Source organism: Microtus pennsylvanicus, chromosome 8 (genome assembly GCF_037038515.1).
Source record: "Microtus pennsylvanicus isolate mMicPen1 chromosome 8, mMicPen1.hap1, whole genome shotgun sequence".
Classification (NCBI taxonomy): domain Eukaryota; kingdom Metazoa; phylum Chordata; class Mammalia; order Rodentia; family Cricetidae; genus Microtus; species Microtus pennsylvanicus.
The window spans coordinates 80267667-80282463 of NC_134586.1; the positions used below are offsets into that span (position 1 = coordinate 80267667).

General features: G+C 40.1%; 1 protein-coding gene across 5 annotated transcripts in view; it reads right to left on the minus strand.

The window, feature by feature from the left end:
* The window catches only part of Grid2 (glutamate ionotropic receptor delta type subunit 2), a 1369063-nt gene that overhangs the window by 143188 nt on the left and 1211078 nt on the right, over nt 1–14797 (minus strand). The window lies entirely within an intron of this gene.

Here is a 14797-nt window from a genome sequence, read left to right on the forward strand (position 1 = left end):
TTATGTTGACTTGACACAGTGGACCCCCTCTCTCTCTGCCCTTCTTCTGGAGAGGCAGCTTCTGCCTTTCTTCCTTCTCCCCTCTTCTCCCTCCCTTTCTTCCTTTCCCCGTCCATAACCTACTAAATAAACCCTATACCCAAACTCTCCCTCTGCATAATGTATCTGTCTGTCTCTCACCCACCACAGCCTCCGTCCACCAAGGGGACCCCTGAGATCTTGGGTGATGAGCTGCTGTCCCTCATGAGACTGGTACTCTACCACCTGTTTATAAATGATTACATTGGTGAATGACTCAGCCAGGGTCTCTCCACATTCCCTCCCTCTCGTGGGCAGGCCAGCTGAGGACATTTGGGGACCCTGGACATGGCCACTTTCCAACATCCTGTGCCTGCTCCATCACTGCAAATGGTATGGTTCCCTTCTTCAAGTCAGTTTTCAGTCACATTCATTTCTGGTTGCTCCCTTTGACTAAAAACTGAGATTTGGTACTGCTGCTGTTCAGACGATTCGAAAATGGTCTTGCTGTTCAGACTTTTTTTTTCTTTTGACCACTCGGAAATGGTCCTATTGCCACTGTTCATATTTTTTTTGGTCCCCCAGAACACTCAGAAATGGTCCTATTACCACTGTTTGAACTTTTTGTCCTTTCAGGTAATTTGGAGTGGTCCTTCACCCCACACAACATTCGGGAGATGTCCTATTAGTAGTTGCCTTTGGGTTTTCACCTTTCTCACATTTTTAACCATGAGAAACAAACCCTCAAAAGCTACCTGTCCAAGCTCTGCCCTGATATGTCTTTTACAGACCCTAAACCCTCTGCCTTATTTACAGATTTCTAGCCTTACCTGCCTTTGCACTAACAAATGACCTGCGTACCCCTTAAATAACAACTAAGGTGGGAGCTTTCTAATGGCTACCAGCAAACAGGACTTCCAGTGTCCTTCCTGCTGGCATCTCAAGTCTGTATTCTTTTCCTTTCACTGGGCAGCCCCATTCCCATCTGCCGCTAAACCCTCTTTTTCTCACTTGTTTACCTTCTCTTGTCCCTATCCCTTCTATTCTATCTCTGCCACTGCTACCGCTGGTCCCACAGAAATGGGCAAGATTAGTTTGATCTGGAGGCAGTTGTTTCCAGTTCTAGCCCTTGCTCCCCACTATGGCTGGTGGCATGGTGGCTCGGCTACATGGTGGCTCATGGTAATGAGTAATTTTCCTCTCTACTTCATATATGAAAGAATGTGTGAATGGTGTGGCCACCCAGATATTTTCTGTTTTAAATGTATGTTCTACACGACCTCTATGTCTCTCTTGATATTTATATCTGTTTAATGTAGCATGATGGACCAGGCTTTTTGGGATTTCCGTCCTGCCTTGTTCCCACAGCCAGCAGGTCCCAAAGAAAATCACACAGAGGTCTCCATAAGATTATAAACTGATTGGCCCATTAGCTTAGGCTTCTTATTAGCTCTTGTAGCCTATGTTAACCCATTATTCTAACATATGTTAGCCACATGGCTCAGTACCTTTTTCAGCAGGGCAGGTCACATCTTGCTTCTTCTGTGTTCTCATTGCCCCACCTCTACTTCTGTCTGGTTTTCCTGCCTATACTTCCTGCCTGGCTAATGGCCAATCAGCGTTTATTTAAAACATGATTGATAGAATACAGACAATTCTCCCACACCAGTTTAAAATTCCTGCTGTGGCTCTACAAACATGGTTTCTCCATACAACACATAACTGCTACCATTTTGACTGATGTCAGGTGACCTTACCATCATTTTGACTAAGGGCAAGTCAGGTGACCTCATCACCATCTTGACTAAGGGCAGATCAGATGACCAAGTTATTCCTTGCCTAGTCTTGCGGTTGACTTACATTTTTTTTGTTTTTTTTCCCCATTTTTTAAATTTTTTTATTGAGAAAAGGAAAAAGAAAGTTTCCGCCTCCTCCCAGCCTCCCATTTCCCTCCCCCTCCTCCCACCCTTCTCCCCGTCCCCCCCCAATTCCTCTAACTTACTCTGTTACATATGTGTTTTGTGCAGTGGCATGCTCACTAAAAGCACCCACTTTGCCCAACTCCCATTTAATGTGTGTCTGTGTGTGTGTGCCCATACATGTGACTTGAGTTAACTAAGTATAAATATAAGTTAGCTCTAACTCTGTGTGTATATCTGTATAAAACTTGGGTTGAGCTGGGTGTTAATGTACGTATATTTACTGTTAAATGTTATAATTGTCTGTTCAGTGGATCTCATTCCAGACTGGGAGAGCACTGGGTCTTATGTTTTGGATTGGTGTGTGCTTTTAAGTCTCTTACAGGAATACTGTATATGTAATCTAACTCTGTTTTAAAATATATTAAGCTGCTCTCCACTATTGTCAGTTCTCCTGTTAAGCTTCTGTTGCAAACAGTTTTTTCTTCTTTGTCTTTCACAAGTATAAATCTTACCTGTTAAGTTAATAGTCAGTACACTCAAGCCTAAACCCAACTCTCCAGGCAGATTCTATGCTGTAGTTATAACTTATCTGTACCAGATAAATAGCACTCAGCTGCTCAAAGACCTGGGGAATATGGTATTTAAAGGTTTAATTATTAAAAACTTTTCATAATAGAGAGACAGGTTGGCTCCTAGCAGCAGCACTCTATTTCCTCCAAAGAAGACAGAAGACCGGTGGACACAGAACAATGTCCATCTGTAATTTGCTTCATCAACTGTCATGCACTGACCACTGGGAAAAACTGCCTTTCATCTAAACTGAAGATCTCCAGACAGTGTATAGAATCACTGGAATTGACAACCTAGCTGCTCAGGTCAAGGTAGGCTTGTCTTCCTACAGATTTTCTAACACACAGGATCTTCTGGAGTCTGGCAGGTCCTGCTTCTAACAACAGAAGGCAAATACAATCCTGATGCCCCTGCCCTCAATGATCATAGAAGACTCTGAGGAGTGTCTCTAGGTAGCCAACCAAGTAAGTTCTCTGTCATTTTTAATCAACAACCAAGTAAAATTTTATCCTTCTCAAAAGTCTCTGATGCAGTTTGACAGCCGAGAGGTTTTATCAGTTTAATAGGACAAACTCACCGAACAAATTTCAGAATAACTTCTTAACATGTTCTAAATAAAGGGTGTTTTAAGATATACAAATGTGAGTTATTAAGGTGTGTGCCTATAAGCTATAAAGGTGTGAGGGCAAATCAAGTTATCAAATTTCTCTCTCACACTGCCTTTCATAATCTTAAAATATTTTTCATTGTGCAAAAACATCTGTCACAGTCATTTTGACATAAATATGCTACTGTTTATACAATGTATACATCTCACAAACTCAAAAATTCTTGTGATTTCCAGGGAGCCAAATTGAAGGATCTACCTTAAACGGGTCAGATACACCCCTCTCAATTTCCTGGTTCTAAAATATGTTTTTCTTAAACTTAACTTTGTCCTCTGTTCTGCCAACACTTTGCCAGGTCCAGGAGACACTGGACAGTTCCATAGCACAAACCCTGGACAGGAGTAAAGTGACCACTTACCCCAGGATATGACCAACACCCAGCTTTCTCAGGTATTCCCCCAAGATGACACTCACAAATAAGCAGGAAGCAGTCTTGAGAATCTGCTGCCCCAATTCCCTCAGTCTGCTATGCATAACTTCCTGCCGTTTTATTATAAGAAAAGGATGGGGTTGTTATAATCTGCTGGCTTGGTCTGCCAGCTGGGTACCCTGTCCCTTTAAGACATAAGCCCCATCCACTTCCAACCCTCCCTTCTACTGAGGCAAGCAGACCCTCTCCCCTGCCCTTCTTCTGGAGAGCTATCTTATGCCTCTCTGCCTTCTCTCCCCTCCCTTCTCTCTTTTTCCCCTTTTCCCCTTTCTCCCTTTTCTCCTTCCCGTCCACCTCGATAACCTACTAAGTAAACTCTATACCCAAACTCTCTCTCTGCATGATGCATCTGTCTCCCACCCACCAAGGGGACCCATTGAGGCCTTGGGTGACCTGCCGTTGCCCCTTGCTGTCCCTCATGGGACTGCTGCCCCTTGTGAGACCAATCCCTCACCATCTGTTTATAAATGATATCATGTAGCATTTTTACTTCCAAGAGATTATGTTAATAATAATAGACAGGGCAAGTTACTGTGACAAGGGCTACAGACACGCTTGTGGTAGGCTGAGGGCTGAGCCTAGAATCAATTAAAGTCAACAGTCAAGTGTTTGAAGAAAATCAACTGTTTAGATGTCTAGCCTGAGTTACAGATTCTCTAGCTTCTCAATGGGATTCCTGGGGGCAACCCCAGGGGGCAACAACACCAACCAGGGAAAATTTCAAAGACAAAGCCAGATGATCAATACAGCCACATGAAAAGTGACTTTCATTTGGGGAAGGTGTTGTCCTCGTTGATGAAGTAGAAGAAATTCAGTAATGGTAACCGAATTAGATATTAAACAGGAATCATAGCTTCGGACTCGTGTGTACCTTGTTTGTTGAGTCCATGTGAACAATCCCTGGTTTTCTCCTGTTTCCTTAGCTATGCTTTTGCTTTGTATTTTGTTTCTTTATTTACTTTTGAGGCAGGGTTTTGTTATAGCCCAGGCTGACTTTGTATCCTAATTCTTTGGTCTCAGCTTCCTAAATGCTGGGATTCCTGCGGGCACCACCACATTAGGCTTTCTAATTGACTACACACAATAATGATATCACATATTTAGATGAGTTAACAGAAGGTTGGAGTCACCAGCACATGGTTGAATTTACAAATAAAAGTATTTCCCAAATTACTGGAATATCTCACAGCATAGAAAAGACGAAGCAATAAAAGAGATAAATTAGAAGAAATAATAGAAAAGAACAAGAAAGTCAACAACCATGTATTAGAATAATGGTTCTCAGGATGCCTATGATAACAGCAGGAACTGGAACTTGGTTAGAAATAAAGATTATGCACACTCTGGAATCAGAAATGCCAGGCCTGGAGGGCATAAATGATTGTTCTGTCAGGTCCCCCAGGTGCTCTGACACTTGCTTAAAGGTTGACAAATTCTGTCTCTCAGGGTGAGGGCCCCAACATAGCAGAGGTGGCCATAAGCTTCATTTAAACAAAATAGCTATAAAATACACAGCTCAGCGATGTAAAATTTCACAGCTTGCTGTCTTTACCCATTCTACAGGCAGTCTTTCAGCCTTCTCCTCTTTCTTGCTTAATGTCAGATCCAGGGCTTGGTTCTGTCTACACAGTGTCTCCTGATGGCTCTCTTACTCTGTGCAGTGATATCCTATATCTGTCTCTCCTATATTCATCCCACCCAACCTCCTAGCTCATACTTTATTGGTTTTCAGACAGACATCGTGTCACTACAAATTCAATGCATGCATAGCCATTTCCTAACTTTCTCCTGTCTTCATCCTGTCTCCTTCTATGTTTCCTATTGACAGTCTCACAGGTGAACACAGCAGGCTTTCCTCCTCCTTCTTTCCCACTCCAGACTAAACTGGTGTAGGACATGACTTCTGGAGTCAGATTACTCTTGGTTCAAATCCCATTTCAGCTACTTATTAACTCTCATTTAACTATCATCAGAGCTGTTACTTTGTCAGATTCCTTGACTATAAAATGGGATGCCAACAGCACCTACCCAGGGGTGTTCTGAGGACAAAGTGAGGGTGCTTAGTCAGTGTGAGAACTTGGAATGAGAGGCTGGCACAAGTGTGTTGTGAGTGACAGTTGATCAGGCATGGGTCGTGATTCTTTCCCCTGTGGTCCTGCATTCTCATCTGCCAGCTTTCTTTCAGATTTGTTATAGAGGGTAGCACAGTCGACATCCACCAGATTATCTAAGACACTATTGTGGATTCCAGCATAGATTGCTCAGCTGAGGTAAATATGACCTCAGAAGAACTCCCTTTTCTGAATGAGAAAGGATGTTTCTGTTAGCATCCTTTGATCACAGAGCAAGGAGGGATGTTTAGAGAAGTGGAGCAGAACATTCTACTTAGCCACGTTCTGCTGATCCATTAAAACTCCAGATTTCAATTATCTGGTTGAAGACACAGTTTCATTGTGTAACCCTAACGGGTGTTGAACTCACAGTCCTCCTTTGTCAGCCTCTGAAGTGCAGAGGTCACAAATGTGTGTCAGCCACCATGTTTGTATTTTCTGAAATAATCATTTCATAGGAATATATCTGGAGTTTCCTTTTTATAGACAAAAGCTGGTGACTAACTGATTTTCATTGCTAGACTTTAGAAATGACACAGGGCTGTATATTTTCTGCTTATTCTCTTCCCATTCACCCCACTCATTTCATTTGAGCATTCTGCTCTCATGACTACTAGAACCGTCTGTAGACTCCTCAGGCCAAAGCCCGTCACCCAGATCTTTCTGCATATAATTTCCATGTTATCTCTGAAGTCTCACACTGTTATAACAAAATTATAACCTTAACTAGTCTTCCTAATAAATATCTTAAGTTTACCAATCTCAAAGCTGAGGTCTCTATGCTGTTTGTTTCCTGACTTCCCTTGAGTCACTCTTTTGCCCCTCTTGGCTGACCTCTGACAGGTCAGCTCTTTTCCAGCTCCACTGGGTTCATGGCTGTGCCAGAGCAAACCCCATTGCTTTTCCCCATGATGCGGGATCCCTGGACCACTGCACTGGTTTCTGCTGGCCTCCTGGTGCACACTTTCCTCACTCCTTCCTGTATGTTCCTTTTTTCATAGCATCTACGTTTCAGCAGGTCTCTTGCTTCTCTAACATCTGCAGTTCACTTTTCTTAGAGGACAAAGCTCGGAACTCTTTGCCCTGCTTCTCTGGCAGCACTTGCATACTTGGCTTGTTCTGTGCTTTCCTCTTTCTGCCCACCCCTCTCCTATCTGTCACTCCCTGCAGTCCTTGAACTCTTCAATTTGCTCCCGTGAAATGACTTTTACACCCATTTCTTATGCATTAAACATTCTTCGGTCAAATTTTGTATTTCAGGTTCTGACCAGAGAATAGAGAATAAATATTCTCTAATCTCACGATATTTTTTTCATAGTACATTTCCAATATGATGTTGTCCCATTACTTATTGTATGCTGCTCTTCTCTGGCTTTCTACTGTAATATAATCTCTAGGAAAATGCAACTTATTCAATATCACTTGTTATTTTGTCTCCAGAAAAGAATAACAACCAGAAACTGCAACCCATACCTGTTATCCTAGCAGGAGGGACACCTCCTTAGACTACATAAAATTCTAGGTTAGCATGGGCTACAGAATGACCAAAAAAAATGAAAAAAAAAAAGAAAGCCTGTATTCAATACTTCTTGGTCAACAAATAGTTAAATATTTATTGGCTAGATCAATAAACACAAATAATAATATTTAATATCTTGAGCAAGTTTCCTATCTCAAGAATCAGGGTAAAGCTAGTACTACCTTTTTTTCTTCAAAGGTTGATTAAGAAAAACAAATTAAATAAGTAGTAGGCATAAATAATTATCTATTAAAGAAGACAAAAGAAATTATAAACTTGCAATTATTTGTGAACTAAAAATCTGGAACATTTGCAAAGTGAAGAAAGAACAAAAGAAATGAATGACCATCAAAAGGTAAACTCTATGTTGCCAAGAAGACAAACTACTCAAATAAATGGAGGTTTGGCTAGAGCTGGGTTTGGCAAGGAAATTTCCTAGGGGGTGAACCATGAATGAGGCTCCCAAAATGCACAGTATGGAGTAAAGATGGTGAGGGTGACAGTGTTCCAGGAGACAGACTAAGATGTTCTCAAGGACTGGTGACTATGAAAGGGAGGCAGACAGAAAACCAAGCAAGAGACTGGAAGCAGCTTTTCCACCAGTTCCCTTCTGCTTTTGCACCCTTTCCAATGATGCAGGAGGGTCTTCTGCCTATGTGTTAATTTCATTGGTCAAATAAAGAAACTGCCTTGGCCTTTTGATAGGCCAGACCTTAGGTGGGTGGAGTAGACAGAACAGAATGCTGGGAGAAAGAAAGCGGAGTCAAGCAGATGCCATGATTCTCCGAACTGAGACAGACATAGGTTAGGATCTTTTCCAGTAAGCTACCACCTCGTGGTGCTACACAGATTGTTAGAAATGGGTTAGTCAAGATGTGAGTTAGCCAAAAAGAGGCTAGATATAATGGGCCAGGCAGTGTTTAAATGAATACAGTTTCCGTGTAATTATTTTGGGTGTTAACTAGCTGAGCAGCCAGGAGGGATGAAAAGCAGGTCCACCGTTCCTTTTACTACATTCCAATGTCTGCCTGATTTCTTCATCTTTTTTTTGTAGCTTTTTTTTTAGATATTTTTTTTATTGAGAAAAACAAGTTTCCACCTCCTCCCAGCCTCCCATTTCCCTCCCCCTCCTCCCACCCTTCTCCCCCTCCCCCCACTCCTTTCCCCCTCCCTCTCCAGTCCAAAGAGCAGTCAGGGTTCCCTGCCCTGTGCTTAGTCCTAGGTCCTCCCCTCTCCGTCCATATCTAGTGGAGCTGATCTATTGGGAGCTCACCAAGGTCAGCTGGACTGTGACTGAAAAAGCATGGGATAAAACTGGACTCTCTGAACATGGCGAACAATGAGAGCTGATGAGACGCCAAGGACAATGGCAAGGGGTTTTGATTCTACGTAATGTGCTGGCTTTGTGGGAGCCTAGCGAGTTTGGATGTTCACCTTCCTGATTTCTTCATCTTGATGAGCGTAGTATCCACTGTTCTAATGGCTTCCTCCCACTCCCACCAGATGCCATCACTTGTCAGATGTCTAGATTGTCCTCTAGTGCTCAATCTCATCATGTCTAGACCAAACCAGAAATTCAAAACTGCTCATGTTCCTTATGTCTTCCTTATCTGGCAGCCAGCAAGGCTGAAGAGTTCACACTCAGTTTCCTTCCTCTTTTTTTTGGTCTTCCTGTCTAGTTGATGGTCAGTACTGCATTTGATACCTCTCTTCCTTTCTCTCCTACTTGCATTTCCTTCACACTAGTTCAGTCCCTTTTCCTTTCCTAGGCCATTACTGATGTGGGAGTCCCCTCTGTGTGCTGTGATTACCATTAATGAATAAAGAAACTGCCTTGGCCTGTTGATAGGACTTCATAGGTAGGCTGAGAGGACTGGACTGAATGCTGGGAGAAAGAAAGGCGGAGTCAGAAAGAGGCAATGGAGCTGCTGGAGACAAATGCTGGGAATTTTACCCAGTAAACCACTGTCACATGGTGATGCACAGATTAATAGAAATGGGTCAAATTGATATGTAAGAGATTAACCAATAAGAAGCTAGAGCTAATGGGCCAAGCAGTGATTTAATTAATACAGTTTCTATGTGATTATTTTGGGTCTAATCTAGCTGGGTGACCGAGAACAAAACAAGACATTACCTTACTTAGTTTTTTATTCAAATACTATTTAAAAATATCTCCTGTGTGGTTTGTTTCCTTCCACTTGGAATACATTTTCAAATAAAATCCCTGATAGGATCTTATATCACAGGGAGTTTATATCACAGATGTAGGTGGATTCCCTCCAGTCTAGTCAATTACTTTTCAATTTCATAACTTTTGCAGATTGATCAAATAGCACACATCCATCATGAAGTTCTAAGAGTCAAAACAGAATGGCCTGGCATAGACATAGAAATTATCAGAAGTAAATAGAAAGCTAGATTAAAATAGCCAGTCAACTTACAACAAAAGCATTCTGTTCATAGCTTGGAGGATGGTTGTAAATGATGTTTGGAACATAATCCTGCATGTTTGACAAGGGGGGTGAATATTTTGAATACATAAAGGACACCCCAAATTCAACACTAAAAGAATTAAAATATACAATAAGTCAAAACAAATATCTTAAAAAGGTGACAAGGGATAACAAGTAAAGAAAAAAACCAACATCACTTGTCATCATGGAAATATAAGGTACATTTAGTATAAAAATGGGGCAAAGGTTAGTTCCATACCTAACCACTTTGCACCTACATCTCTGCATCTGCTTCTATAAGTTACTGGATGAAGGTTTTTGGGGATCATGTCTGTTTTCCCTTGCTAGGTGGATCCATGTATGTCTCTTTTAGAGTGGTTAGGTGTGGAACTAACCACTGGACAGAGCTCCCTAAGTCATGTCGAAGAGACAGAGGAGCCATGACATAAGCAAAGAGGTCAAGACCAGGATGGGGAAACCCACAGAAAAAGCTGACCCACACTTGTGGGAGCTCACTGACTCCAGAGAGACAACCAGGAAACCTGCATGAGACTGATTCAGCCCCCATAAAAGCAGGTGACAGTTGGCAAATTAGGCAGTTTGTGGGACCCCTAATAGTGGGTTCAGGAGCAATTACTAATGAATAATCTGGTTTTTTGGAACCCATTTCCTATGAAGAGAAACCTTGCTCAGCCTAGACATGGGGGATGTCATGTAGTGATGTGACAGAATTCGTTGACTCCCCATAGGAAGCCTTACTCTCTCTGAGGAACAGATGAGGTATGAAGTGAGGGGAAGGTGAGGTGCAAGAGGGGAGGGAGGGGGAACTGGGATTGGTATGTACTAATGTAATATAAGAGTTAGTTAGTAATAAGCCTGAGCTATTGGTCAAAAAAATGGAACAGAGGTTAGAAGGTGCTATGAAGGCATGGGTTAAGACAATGCTTCCACTGTTGGTAGAAATAGAAATTGAAATAGTCACTACAGGAAACAGTACAGAGGTTTTTCAAAAGGATAGAAACAGAACTATTATATGAGAGTAATAGAGCAGGACACCCCACACCTCCATACATAAGCACATATATCCATACATATTTCTGTATCCACACATGTATATGTATGCATAGCAAACATAAACCACACACTGCCACATCTGTTAAATTTGCTAGTAATAAAAGCATACTTCTGATCATGGTGAGTCTAACTTTCCAGATTTGTGACTCCTGTCCAGCACAGCTACTTGAAATAGGCTGTCAGAGCATTAGCATTCATTCAAAGGGTATCCCTGCCACTCAGCTTCGTGACTTTGGAGAGCTGTAAATCTTTAAATAAGCTTTCTCAAATGTAAAGTGAGGTTAATAACGGTGTTTAGAAGCTTATGTTGGGATTGATACTTAATATAGACAGGGATCTTATTGTGCAAAATTCCTTTCACTCATTAAGTCTTTCATGAATGTTAACCACTATCTTAGAAGACAATGTTGTTTCCGTGTAAGCCAGAGATAGCACATTCATCCATATTCCGGGTTTAAGAGACAAAAGCAATTGGTAAGCCATGTCTCTTCTTCATAAACAATGACATTAGACTCAGAAGTTAAGTTTGCTTGATAGCGTCTAAGTTTTGAGAAGAGAGGTTAGTATATATGTGAAATTCCTAAATATACATACGTGTGTATACACACACATGCAAACATGCACACACATGTGCACTCCCATATATATGGAGGGATATCATTTTAGGCTTTTAAACAGATAAAATTCTGAGTTCAATTCTGCAGTTAATTTAATAGTTCAAATAGATCAATCTCAAAATTACATTCTTCTTAAACTTGTTAAGAAAATATTTGACTGATTATGATTTTATTTTTCAAAATTGATTTAATACTAACTATTTAAAACATAAACAAATAGCTAAGAACCAGTAAGTGCTCTCTCTCTCTCTTTCTCTCTCTCTCTCTCACACATTCACACTTCCATAAAATTTGCTAGAAGAGTTTTGTCTCTTTGGTGTGCACAAAGGTAAGCTGGCAGCAGAAACTAAAAGTCCCTGCATATGTCAAAAGACAAGCTTACGTATTAGTATGACGGACAACGCTTGCAGTGCATTCCGTGCCTGAACTAGGAGTTACAGAATGATTTTAAACTTCGGATGGCTGCTTACCTAGTTTTTTTTTCTTTTTTAGGCTAAAGAAACAAAAGTTGTATAAAATTCTGTGGTGAAAAGCATATGTTGTAGCACTTGCTGGCTTTGAAGTCATCTACTCACACATGATTACAAAATGAGTACAGTCCCTGTTTTCTGAGTTCACTTCAGCCTAGGTATCTACTCAGCATTAGTATGTGTATCGTAATAGTCCTGCACTTACATGCAAATCTGTGACAAGCAACTGTGCAACATTGCCTATGACTGCGTGACATCTCCATAACATACACAAGCATCGAAAAACCTGACAAATAGAAAAAAGAAGGTAATACAAATAGTTACTATATCAATTTGTATTTTTATTTTAGAAGTGATATTCAATATATATTATATTTCTTTGATACAGACACAGAGTCATCTGAAAAATAATGAAAATTGACTCTGAAATTATCAATCAGAGTATTTTCATTTTCATTGAAAACAGCCACAACAGCTTTTGGTCATCTGTTCTAATCAGTGCTTGAGATGGGCTGATCCATCAAAGTTGCAGCTAGAATCACCAGTGTTGACAGTGGTTATCTTTAATGTTCCTTCTACCTTTTAAATCCAGCTAATAAAATGATCCCATTTTCTTAATAGTGATAGACTCCAAATGTACTCTAATTCCAGGCACAGATTCTGTTGAACATGCATTTGAGGAAATGAACTGACACATGCTTGACTGTGCAGTAATATTCCAATCTTCCTCCAGGGGGCCAAAGAATCAAGCTGCCCGGTGTTGATATTAAAGAACTACATAGAAAGGAACAATTCTAGCTTCCCATATCTACAATGCTGATCAAACAGAGAGAAACAATGCCCAATGCTTAACATTGCATTTATAAGTGAAGTGGAGTCTGTTTCTTCAGAATTAAAATCTCTGATAAGGAAGGACTCCAGAGATGCTAAGAAACAAGTGCTTGTTATGATTAATTTAATAGATCTGTGATTGCTTTCAATTTTACTGCATTCTTTGCATAAAGACCAAGAAATAAGAGCTTATAAGTAACAGCATTTTTAGTGGCATGAATATCATTTAACCATTATGAATAATCAAAACCCTGTTCTCAGCTGACATCATGAACTCACTGGACTTCTCTGCAGGTCCTTCAGGAGGGAACCACACTACATTTCTCTTGATCATTTTTTCCAGCCTCACATGGAAAGTAACCATGCCCTCATTTCTCAGAAGCATCGTCTCTCTTTCCTCATTCTCTTTGGCCAGTTTAGATCAGACCTTCACTGCCTCAAGTTACCACGTTTGCTCTAGCTTTTGCCAATTTAATTCCATCCTTCACATAAGATGGGTGTAGACTTGCCCTTAATGCCAGCTTTGCTATCTTACTCATGGGCTTCAGCACCAATAGGCTTTAGTACTGCTCATAGCCTGTTATAAAAATGTCAAGTGTTCTTTTAGACAAGAATGTCCTCATCGTTTCTCAATCCATTCTGCTGTTATCTATTCTTTCCTGTGGTCTCTATTATTTTATTATGAATTATCTATTTCCTTTCAATTTAACTGTTCTTAGCTAATATTTTGGATATCAAGTTCAAGGCTCACCATCTCTGGAGAAAATTTAATCATTTTTCCATTGCTTAATTCTCCTTATTATTCTCTTCAGTTCTTTTTACTGTCTCAACTACACAATTTAATACTAAATACACAAGTAAATTTGGTATTTTGTATATAGATGCATGTGTCAGTGCACATTGTGCACATTTACAGAAATGTCTTTGCTGTTATTATTTCATATGAATGGGTTTTGGATTTCCAACTAAGCTGCAAGTATACTGTATTCAATTTCCCTGTGGTATTATTGATTTTTCAGCTTTTTTCTCTTAAAATCTGCTCATCAATAAATATTTTGATTGATTAATCATTATTTCAACGGTTTTTTTTTTTGCTTTTCAGCTATATGTGTTTTGTTTTTTCTTATTTATGTAGGACAAAAAGGTATTGATAGGATATTAGATAATTGTTTATAACTGTGTACCCCTTCTTTGTAGGGGGAGTACAATGGTCTGGTCCATTGATTTTTAACCTGTTGAGTGGGGTATGAGTAGAGGGATGTGTGCTGCCTCTAAGAAGGAAGTGAGGCAGAACAACAGATACATGGCACTCTCTTTTGCAGTGAAAACTGGATAATCTAGACGAGGAATCTTTGCCAACTTGGGCCAAACAACTGGGAGCTGAATAGAAAGCGATCTTCAGGTGACTCACAGTTCAGAGCAGAACCCAGTCCTTGTGGTTCAGAAATAGACATGACTTACTCTTGTAAATCACTAGTACTTTGGAGTTTGTTTTGTGTCTAAAATAATTGACAAATATAAATAATTAGAATAAGTCTTCCTCATTTTTCAGAGAAGTAAAAAAATCTGTCTTTTCTATGGTTACTTAATGGAAGAGCTATAGAATATGCTATGGATGGGGTGCTTTGTAGACCCCTGCTGTCAGACTTTACTGTCCTTTTGCTGTTTTAAAATTTGAAGAACCACTTCCGTGATTGATGCTTAGTGCTTGCTGTCTGAACCCAAGTGCTTTTCTGATAGGGCATTATCTTCTAGCGAGTATCAAGTAATAAAGGTTACAATTAGTATCACATAAACAATATGCCTACCTAGAAGATAATGACCCTCTCTGGAGTCAAAGTTTGTTTTGTAAATAGAATGAGATGCTGTGATTACCTCTGATAGAAATTATTAATCTACAATTATTTTCAAACTTTCTTTTTTAAGCAGTTTCCTGTCATAGAACATTTTAGTTTGAAGCTGGATGTATTATCTCCATAAGCTTTTCCTTGTGTTCCACCACAAATATCTCATGTACACTTTAATACCAGATGGAGGATTTCAAAGGCTTTACCATTTCCTTCATGAAATTCTCATGAATATATATATATATATATATATATATATATATA